The sequence below is a fragment of the Arachis duranensis genome, chromosome 4, assembly GCF_000817695.3.
Source record: "Arachis duranensis cultivar V14167 chromosome 4, aradu.V14167.gnm2.J7QH, whole genome shotgun sequence".
NCBI lineage: Eukaryota > Viridiplantae > Streptophyta > Magnoliopsida > Fabales > Fabaceae > Arachis > Arachis duranensis.
The window spans coordinates 111,481,542-111,491,622 of record NC_029775.3 but is presented as its reverse complement, the minus strand read 5'-3'; positions in this window follow the sequence as shown (position 1 = coordinate 111,491,622).

Below are 10,081 nucleotides of genomic sequence, written 5' to 3'. Positions count from 1 at the left end.
ATTTCATCAGTGGTTTTCTGCAAAATTACTTTTCTTTTAAAAAAAAAAACCAGTTATACAATAATCCTGATAAAACACTGATTAGTCTTGCTTAATCAACACAGCCACTGTCCTCCACTTTTCTATTGTGACAGAACTGCCGTCCCTGCGAACTCTGCTGGGATCACCTCTTGTGCCGTTGTGCCGACCATGCTGGAGCAATATCCTTCTCCCCACCTTACTTATCAACACGCCATTGTCCCTGTCCGAGCATGCTTTCCGACGCTGATGGAGGAGCCAACTTCCATCCTGTCACACTCACCTTATCGATCCGGCTGTGCTCGCCTTCCAGATCCAGTCATGCTCGAGTTCCAGTTCCAGTTGTGGTGCTCGCCTTCCGGTTCCAATCGTGTTCGCATTCTAGTTCTGGGTGTAGTTTCTAGTTGTTGTGCTGTAGTTTTTGGCATTGGGAAGAGAAGACAAAGTTAAGACAGTGGCCCATGACATGCCGAAGATGTCACTTACCATGGGAGGGAGACCACCGGGCAACCCAATCTGAGTGGCAGGAACGAAAATGGACTTGTGAGACCATGAGGACTTGTTGAGTCCTCCTCGGTTGGGAAGAGGAAGGGGTTGTGGTGGAGTAAGAAGGGTTAGAGGAATAGGGGTATTTTTTAATCATTGAGAGATTTGGGGAGATTAGATCCGATGTCTAGATCGAAACCAAAATTGTAGTTGTTGAGTGAAAGAAGCGATTATTTGTTTAGGATGAAATTCATGTCTACGTAGACCAATAAGCCTTATTGGCTTGAAGCCTATTAAAAGGCTTGACAAATTTTTAATTTAGTCCTTGAAATTCATGTCTATAGATTTAATTTGGTTTCTCAATTTATACTTGTTGATTTAGTTTTTAAAATTTTAATTACTTCTATTTAATTTATAAATTTTATAAACGTGACTCACATTAATTCTGAGACAATTTTTGGTACAAAAACGTTAATTAAGCACTAACATGAATAACCAAATATAACGCTAGAACTTGTAAAACGATGCAGTTTTAGTTTTAGTACTCAAATAACCCAAAAATAATGCCAGGTCACTTGTTTTGAAAGGAAAAGTTTTAATAAACACCACTTAAGATGTTTTTTTGGACTATTTGAGTATCAAAACAAAAATGACGTCATTTTACAAAGTCCAATATGGCATCCGATCGTTTATGCTAGTGCTCTATTAACGACTTAACGTTTGTACGTCGAAAATTATCCCAAGAACTAACATGAGTCATATTTACAAAGTTTAGGAATTAAAAATAAGTAATTAAAACTTCAAGAATTAAATTAAGGCTCGCGTGCAAGTTCAAGGATCAAATTGAGTATTAACTCTTTTTTAGTGCCTCATTTGTTTCTTACCAAAGTTGCTGCACAAACAAATTAGAGTTTAATTTTAATGCACTGAGTGTAAGTCGTGCAATCACACGCGTGTTTTTAGATAACCATTCATGTGATTAATGAAAATAGTAATTATTTTTTATAATGTGGTGTGATTGGATGCACGTGTAAAGCTTTTCTACACTAACTGTCTATAAAAATTAAATTCAACAAATTAATGGTTGGATGAAGAAATATAGATCCCAATGATTTTTATTTTATTGTATTTATTATTTTATTTTTAAAATTTGATTTAATTTTATTTGTTATTTATTTTTTAATCTCTGAAATAGATAAACAGTCAATGTCATCATACTAAAACAATTTTTTTATATAACAAGTATTTATTAGTATTTTTTAATTAAAAAAATTTTAATCATGATTATATATAATATATATTTGATTATATAATATTATAATTTTAGACATCTCTACTAAATTTTTAGATCTAATCCTGTTAATACTCAAACAAGTTTTAATTCTTGAGAATTTATAAAAAGTAAAAGTTTATTAAGAACCAATGCTTTCCATTCAAGATTCTTTCAAAACTAATTTGTGCATATATTCTTACTTAAAACTTTCCCTCAAACACACATTATTATCAAATTTCACACGGTGAAATTTAGGGAGAAGAGAGAAATCAGCACGAGTTAAAAAACCAAGACCAGAGAAGAGATTAAGAAACAAATAAATTTTGCTTGTAAAATAAATTGATAATTAAAGAACAAGCAAGACACTTATATAGAAAATTATCGGCTTTATTTTAAAGGCACAAATAAGATTTTCTAACACATATATCATCATCATCAACGTCAAACTTATTTCAACAGAATTTATTTTAATGATTACAAGAACAATTGGCAGTGTTCTTGAAAATCTATCACCCAAAATATATAAAATAAAAAGAATTAACATTCATCTGAATTCCATGGATACCAAATATCTGTATTATCTGATACACATCTAGAAGGTCCTTTTTTTATATATTCTATAAATACATTGTTTACACTTTTTCCAATCTCTATCTTCATTATATATTTCGAACCAATGACACACACCTGGCCATCGAAAGCTACAAAAGAAAAGTGTGCCACCAAAAAAATTAACTCTGAATTCAAACTCATATGTATCCATATACTTCACAAGCCTCGCTCCAAGATCATCTTCTTTAGATTTGCAATGAACTATCAAACTTTCATGCCCTTCCATGTAATTTTGGATAGTCACATGTATTTTTGGCATCAATTCGCTGCTGCATAATAATAATTGAACAAGAAGAACAAGTAGCCATAGCATGAAAATGTTTCTAGTAACACAAAGAGTCATTGATGTTTGAATAATGATCTATCTCTTACTCTCTCTCTTTGTTTCACTCTTGACGAATTATGATTGTTGTGTATAGGTATATATAAATTTGGTTAATAGACGGATAATTTATTTATAATAATGTAATTTAAAATATCGTAAATTGTGAAATTAATTTCTGTTCATAGTTTGAAAACTATAATGATGAGTAATTTTGACTATTTTTATTTTTAAGTTTTAGGATTATTTTTGCTCACTTATCCCAAATAGCCTACGCTTTCAATCACCTTTGTTAGCTACCTTGAGCCTTTTAATCCCATTTATTCTGTATTTTACTACATCACTAGCCTTAAGCATAAAAATAAATTAATTACCCCAAATGGAATCTTTGGTTAGCTTTAGTTAGAGACTGTGAGCTAATTAAGTGTGGGGAACTGTGGAAACTTGGGTTGATAAAAGTATTTCATTGACAAAATATTGGGAATTTGGGTACCTACTCATGTGAGACCAAAAAAAATTAAAAAATCAATGTGCATTGATATGTTATGTAAATTTTTATATTTTTAATAAAAAAATAATTTATAATTTTATTATATGTTTTTAAAATACAAAATAGATAAATTCGTTAAGTATTAATTTAAAATAGAATTATTTGACTCTAAGAAGATAAAAGATGAAGAGTCAATAATTAATTGACTATTTGTTTGAATGTGTATTAATTTTTGGTTGATAAATGTGGAGACACTTGATGAGAGTTACTGTATATTTTGAATGCATTATTTCAAAATATTCTAAGAAGTTAATCTTATATCTGAATTTTAAAAAATTATTTGACTCTATTACAACAAATTTAAAAAAATTATATATTGATAGCAGTGATTTCTCTAAAAGAGTTAGCATTTCCTTTTAGTTTGCTATTTTTTGGGGTATTGCATTAACTTTTGAATTATTGATTTGTATTTTGAAAATATATGATCAATTTTTTAATGCATTTTAAATACATAGTATAATTTTCTGTTGTTAATAATAGATATACATGTGGAATGAAGCCTCTTAATTTTTTTAATAATTAAAAGAGTAAAATATAATTTTTCATTATTATTTTATAAGTAAAACAAAAAAAACCTTGAAAAAAGAAAATAACATAATGAAAAGGTAAAGATCATACTTTACTTTTTTAATTTTTTTTAACAATGGAAAAAATCCATTCCTAATGGCTAATATACATAAAGTATATAATTGCACAAAACTATTCATATTATCCAAATTTGTAACTACACAAAATGTAAAAATAGACAATTAAGATGAGAGAGTGATTAATTTTGACTATTAATTTTTTCTCACATGATTTAATTTAAGATTTTTTTTAATAAATTACACTATATTCATAAAAGGAGAGAATATCAATAAATGGAAAAAGTATTTTTTGTTCAGTGTTTATATTTTATTTCACTTTTAATTTTAGTATTTTATTGTTTTTAATTTTATAATCGCATTTTAAATTATATTTCCTTAGTTGCTAACATCGTTGGACGTAGTATTACTAGTATATATTACCAAGTGTCAATGACATACCAACTTAAAATTGATGGCGTTAGTTATTTTCATTAACAAATTGTATGCTCTACATTAGTCCCAAATAATGGTATAACGAAAATATATTTAAATATTAGATATATACAAAATCAAAATAAATAAAGTAATTACAAAATCAAAATAAATAAAATAATAGAATTAATACAATAAATATTCGATTAGCAGTGATAACAATAATAATAATGATGATGTTGTATAATGTAATTTGATCTTAGAATTTATTTTCAAGAAAGTAAAAAATCATATATAAATAATTAGTCTATTTATATAAAATTTTAGAAGAATCGCATTCAAAACCTTATTAAAAATGGTTTTAATAGATTTTTATATTAAAAAATTGCCATTTCGAAATTGATATATACTATCATTATATTTGTTCAATTTTATATAAATATCATACCCTGATATCTATATTATTCATAATATAACACCAATTCATCTAATTATTTGAGTGCATGCAATGATGTAAATTGTGAATATTAAAAACATAATTATTTATATATTTTTATTTATTAATTTAAATTTTTAATATAAATAATTTTATGGTATAATATTAAAATTTTTATGACAAAAAATTTTAAAATTTGATTTTTGTTATTCTAAAAAAAAATTAGTATAAAAAAGAATGGCTACGCACAAAGCAAATTATACAAATTTAACGGACGTAATATTGATAGATATATAATTATTTATTTATTTTTTTCTTTCAATTTAAATATTTAAATTAAGTAATTTTATGATATAGTATCAGATTAAAAAAAAAGAAAAAAGAACATATATAAAATTTATGCAAACTCAAAAATAAAAATGATATTATGAAGAGATTCAAGTATGAGATGAGAGAATTGAAGAGTGATGACATTTGTGAATTGAAATTCATATATGAGATTATAGTGTTGTAGTTATGTAAGCTTATCTTTCTCGTAACTATATCAAGTACTATATATAGAAATACAACTAAAACAGAGTTTGGATTTTATAATTATGAATCACTCTATGAAATTAAATGTTTTAGAATACTATCATTTCCAAAAAAAAATATTCTAAATGCTGACTTAAAAAACGAAAATAATGTTGTATTCATAAAAAAAATAAATTTTGATCGATAAAATTATTTTAATCTTAAACAATTACCTAAAATTTTTAAACTATCTATTTTTTCTAATCCTAATTTCATTTCTAAACCAATACCATCCATAATTCTTGATCACCTTACCACCATCACTGTTGATACCATTATCTCCTTTTTTTCCCTTCCACAACTACCATTATTCTTATCAGTGACCATACCATCGACACCGTCAGAGTCACCATCACCCACCCCCTTTATCCACCATATTTCTCATCACACTTCCTCTCTCAACAATAGTACTATAAGAATTCATAATAACAAATTGTACAACAAGTTTAATTTGATATTCAGATATTATTCAGAAATGTACAGTGAGTACTTATTTATAAGTTAATGATATAGTTTACTGATAATGAACAAATCAGCATCATATCAAACTAAATAAATTTACATATGCTTAAATACTATATTAACATATAATATTTTAAATATATTATAATATCTCATTTAAATTCAAGCGACAACTTATTAAAAAACAATGGAATAAAAAAACAAAATAATATGTAAATAATTTTTTTTTAAAAATTTGAAACTATTACAAAAATTTTGGGTATACATAAAATTACAAAAATAAAATGCAGACGAAAACTCAGGATGCAAATAAGACTGCAGAGAGCAGATGAAACTGCTAAAACTTAAGTGTAGGCAAAATTAAGTAAATTTGATACTGTCCATGGAAAAACAAGTTGAAAAGGTGAGAGACTTGAGTTTAAAACAAACAAAAGACTAAAAGAGTATATAATTAAAAGAAAAAACAATAATGTTCTGCATCTAAGTGATTTCACTAACCAAATCCAACCAAGTTGTTATAACCTTTTTTACATTCACGCGCTACATAATTGACTTTTAAACGTAAATAACTTTCCACATTAATGTAAACGGCAAATGTTATGTCTTCTTCTTTTTTTCTTTTCTTTTTTTCGTTATATTTCTCTTTTGTTATTATCATCACCAATAACACGTGATGAGTTTGGAAAACTCTAAATTAATTTTTGTGATGAACAAACATTATTAAAATATTTAATTACAAAATTATTAATTCAATGTTATTTGATTATATGTTAATTAATAATTTTGTAATGCAGGAATTGAATTGGGCCGAAAATAAAATAAAATGCTGCAGCCCAAGTGTGAATTTGCTTTCCAATTCAGCATTGATTCAAAAATATTCAATGATATATGGCTGAATTATTGTGATGGTTAACTGGGCTAGATTAATATTGTTACTACAAGCCCAAAGAAAGCTTCCTATGCTTGATCCAAATCCATCAGGAAAGCAATTGTTACTAGTTGGGCCAAGAATAATCCTTATTGCAACCAAGCCCAAAATTATTGAATGCTTCCATGTATTACCCGAATCCATGAAGCTTCTAACGGATTCCAACTCACTTTTTGAAGGATTTGAAATTTAATTAAACTAGCATGGGGAACATGAGAGAGAAAGTGTGATTGACATGATGGTGATCATTATGATACACGCCACTCTAAGCTAGGGAAGTGGGACTTTAATTTCATTTTGTTATTACCCATTAGTTTGAGTTCAAACTTCTCTCTCTTCTCTCTTACCTTTGCTTCTTCGCTTCGGTTATTACACAGGAAGCCATGGAAGCTACTTGGAGCTACCAAAAGGAAAGGAAAGCAAGCCTAGAGTCCATCGAGTTGATGGCACGAAAAAGAAAAAGAAAAGTATGCTGTGGCTGAGATTATCACCTAATCTGGTAAGATTTGGTGAGGTAATCTCGGATCCTTCATACTCAAAAAGGAAGGATGAAGATTCGGCCAAGATGTGAGATTCTTGAGAAGAAGATTCGGCCATCTAGAGGAGATTCTTGAAGCATGGCTTGTCTTTGATTCTGCTCAACCACCACAGGTAGTAGCTAGAGTGGCGAAGTGATGGTTGAAGGCAGAGATTGAAGCAGATGAAGTCATCATCATCATGAAGCATCAAGGGCCAGAAATCCATTTTGGAGAGGAAGCCAAGGATGGAGTGCTCGGATTGATGAAGAGTGATGACCAAGGAAGGACTAGAGGTATTTGCATGTTGGTTTTTTGCATGAGTTACCTCTTCTCTCTTTGTGGCCGAACCGGTTGTGTTTTGAAGGAAAAGAAGCTGAGCTCGGGTTTGCGTTTCAAACCGTGAAGGCTTCACTTCTCTATAAAAGGGGTGAACAGTCATGGTTTGATTCAAGGAGTAAGGTTTGAGAGTGCAAGGCACAGAGTTCTCAGAGCTACCTAAGCTAGCAGTTCTTCTTCTCCTTCAAAGTTTTCTGTTTAATATTTTTCTGTTTAATTTTGTCATGTCTAAAAATGTCTCGTGTCAAGTGACGAGACAAAATGAAAATGTCTCGTGGCTAGGGGCGAGATAAAACAGAAAAGTCTCTTCTAAGTCCAGCAAGTGTTAGCAAGCAAAAAGGGGCTAAGATTCAACCCCCCCTTCTCTTAGCCACTGAAACCATCAATTGGTATCAGAGCTTGGTCTCAAAGAGATCAAGCTTTGCAGCTTGGAGTAAAGATCCTCATGGCAGAAAACAGTGGCGCAAGTGTGTTGTCCTACAATCTAACTGAAGGTCAATCAAGCAACAGACCTCCCCTCTTCAATGGGAAAAATTATACCTATTGGAAGGAGAGGATGAAGATATTTGTACAAGTCGTGGATTACAGACTTTGGAAGATCATCTTGGAAGGTCCTAAATTTCCAACTACCACAAATGCTCAAGGAGTAATTTCTCTGAAACCAGAAGCAAACTGGACCGAGGAAGATAAGAAGACCGTGGAGTTAAATGCCAAGGCAACCAATCTACTCAACTGTGCCATCAGCTTTGAGGAGTACCGACGAGTATCACGATGCACAACGGCAAAGGAAATCTGGGACAAGTTGCAAATCACTCATGAAGGAACTACCATTGTAAAGAAAACTTGGACAGACATGTTAAACAGGGAATATGAGATGTTTGCAATGAAGGAAGGAGAGTCCATTGATGAACTGTTCGAACGGTTCAATATCATCACTGTTGGCTTAGATGCTCTTGGAATCACACATTCAGAATCTGTGCTAGTGAGAAGAGTGTTGAGATGTCTCACAAAAGAGTGGGAAACCAAAGCTTTAATTATTTCTGAGAGTAGTAACTTAGATTCCATGACACTTGATGATTTGAGAGGAAATCTACTTGCTTTTGAAAACTCCTATTTAAAAAAAGATTCAAAAAAGAAAGGAATTGCTTTTTCTTCTATGACTAACCCTTTGGATGATGAATCCAGTGATAACTCTTCTGAAAATGAGTTTGTGTTGTTTGCAAAAAAATTCAGAAAAATGGTGAAGCTCAAAGGCAAAGGCAGCGGCTCAAGGAAGATGAAGAAAGACCTTAGCAAAGTAACTTGTTACAATTGCAAGGAAATGGGTCATTTCAAATCTGATTGTCCCAAGTTGAAAAAGGAAGAGAAGCCGAAAAGAGTAAAGAAGAAGGGACTGATGGCCACATGGGAAGATTTGGAAAATGACTCAGATGATGATGATGAAGAGTCTGAGACTAAATCACAGCCCTGTCTCATGGCAAATGAGATAGATCAGGTATCATTTCAAAACTCTAACACTGAAGACCTCCATCTTATGATAGATCACCTTTCTAAAAAAATAAGATGTTTTCTAACTGAGAATCAAGATCTTGAACAACAAAATTTCATTCTTAAAGCTGAAAATGATTTCCTCAAAGAAAAACTAAGAGAAGCAGAAACTGCTTGTGATCTTGTGGAAGAAAATAAGCAGTTAAAAGCCCAAGTTAGAAGTTGTGAAAGTGACCATTCTGTTCTTGCATATGTGAACTGTTTTAAGCAAAATGAAGAGTTGCTCAAAGAGGTTAAAAGACTTAAAGATGACTTAGCCAAGTTCACCCAAAGTTCTGAAAATTTGAACCAAATCTTGGCTAGTCAAAAACCTCTTTATGATAAAACTGGGTTGGGATTTTATAAATCTGAAAAATCACATGTTGAAAATATTGCTTCATCTTCAAATGATGTAAAATATCAAGACCCAACTCACTTTAACAAAACTGCAACTCCAAGATTTTGTAGACTGTGCAACCGAAGTGGTCATTTTCCAGTTCAATGTTTCTTTGGAGAAAGAATGATAGGTGATAAAGTTTACAAAGTTGTTTTTGATTACAATGATCTGGGACATAAGAGATGGTTTAACGTGAAAGGATCCAAGAAAATTTGGATACCTAAGGTCACTTGAGTTTATTTTGTAGGTCTGCCTAGCATCCAAGAAAAAAGAAAATATGTGGTACATTGATAGCGGATGCTCTAGGCATATGACCGGAAAGACAACCTTCTTCATAACACTTGATAAATATGATGGAGGACTTGTTACCTTTGGTGATGATGCAAAAGGAAAAATAGTGGCTGTTGGGAAAGTTGGTAAAAACTTTTCTCCTTGTATAAATGATGTGCTTCTTGTAAATGGTTTGAAACATAACTTACTTAGTGTTAGTCAATTGTGTGATTTAGGTTTTGATGTTATCTTTAAGAAGTTTGTTTGTTTGGTTGTTTGTGAGAAAACTGGGGATATTTTATTTGAAGCCAAGAGATGCAACAATGTGTATGGATTAACTCTTGAGGATTTAAAGGAACAAAATGTAACATGCTT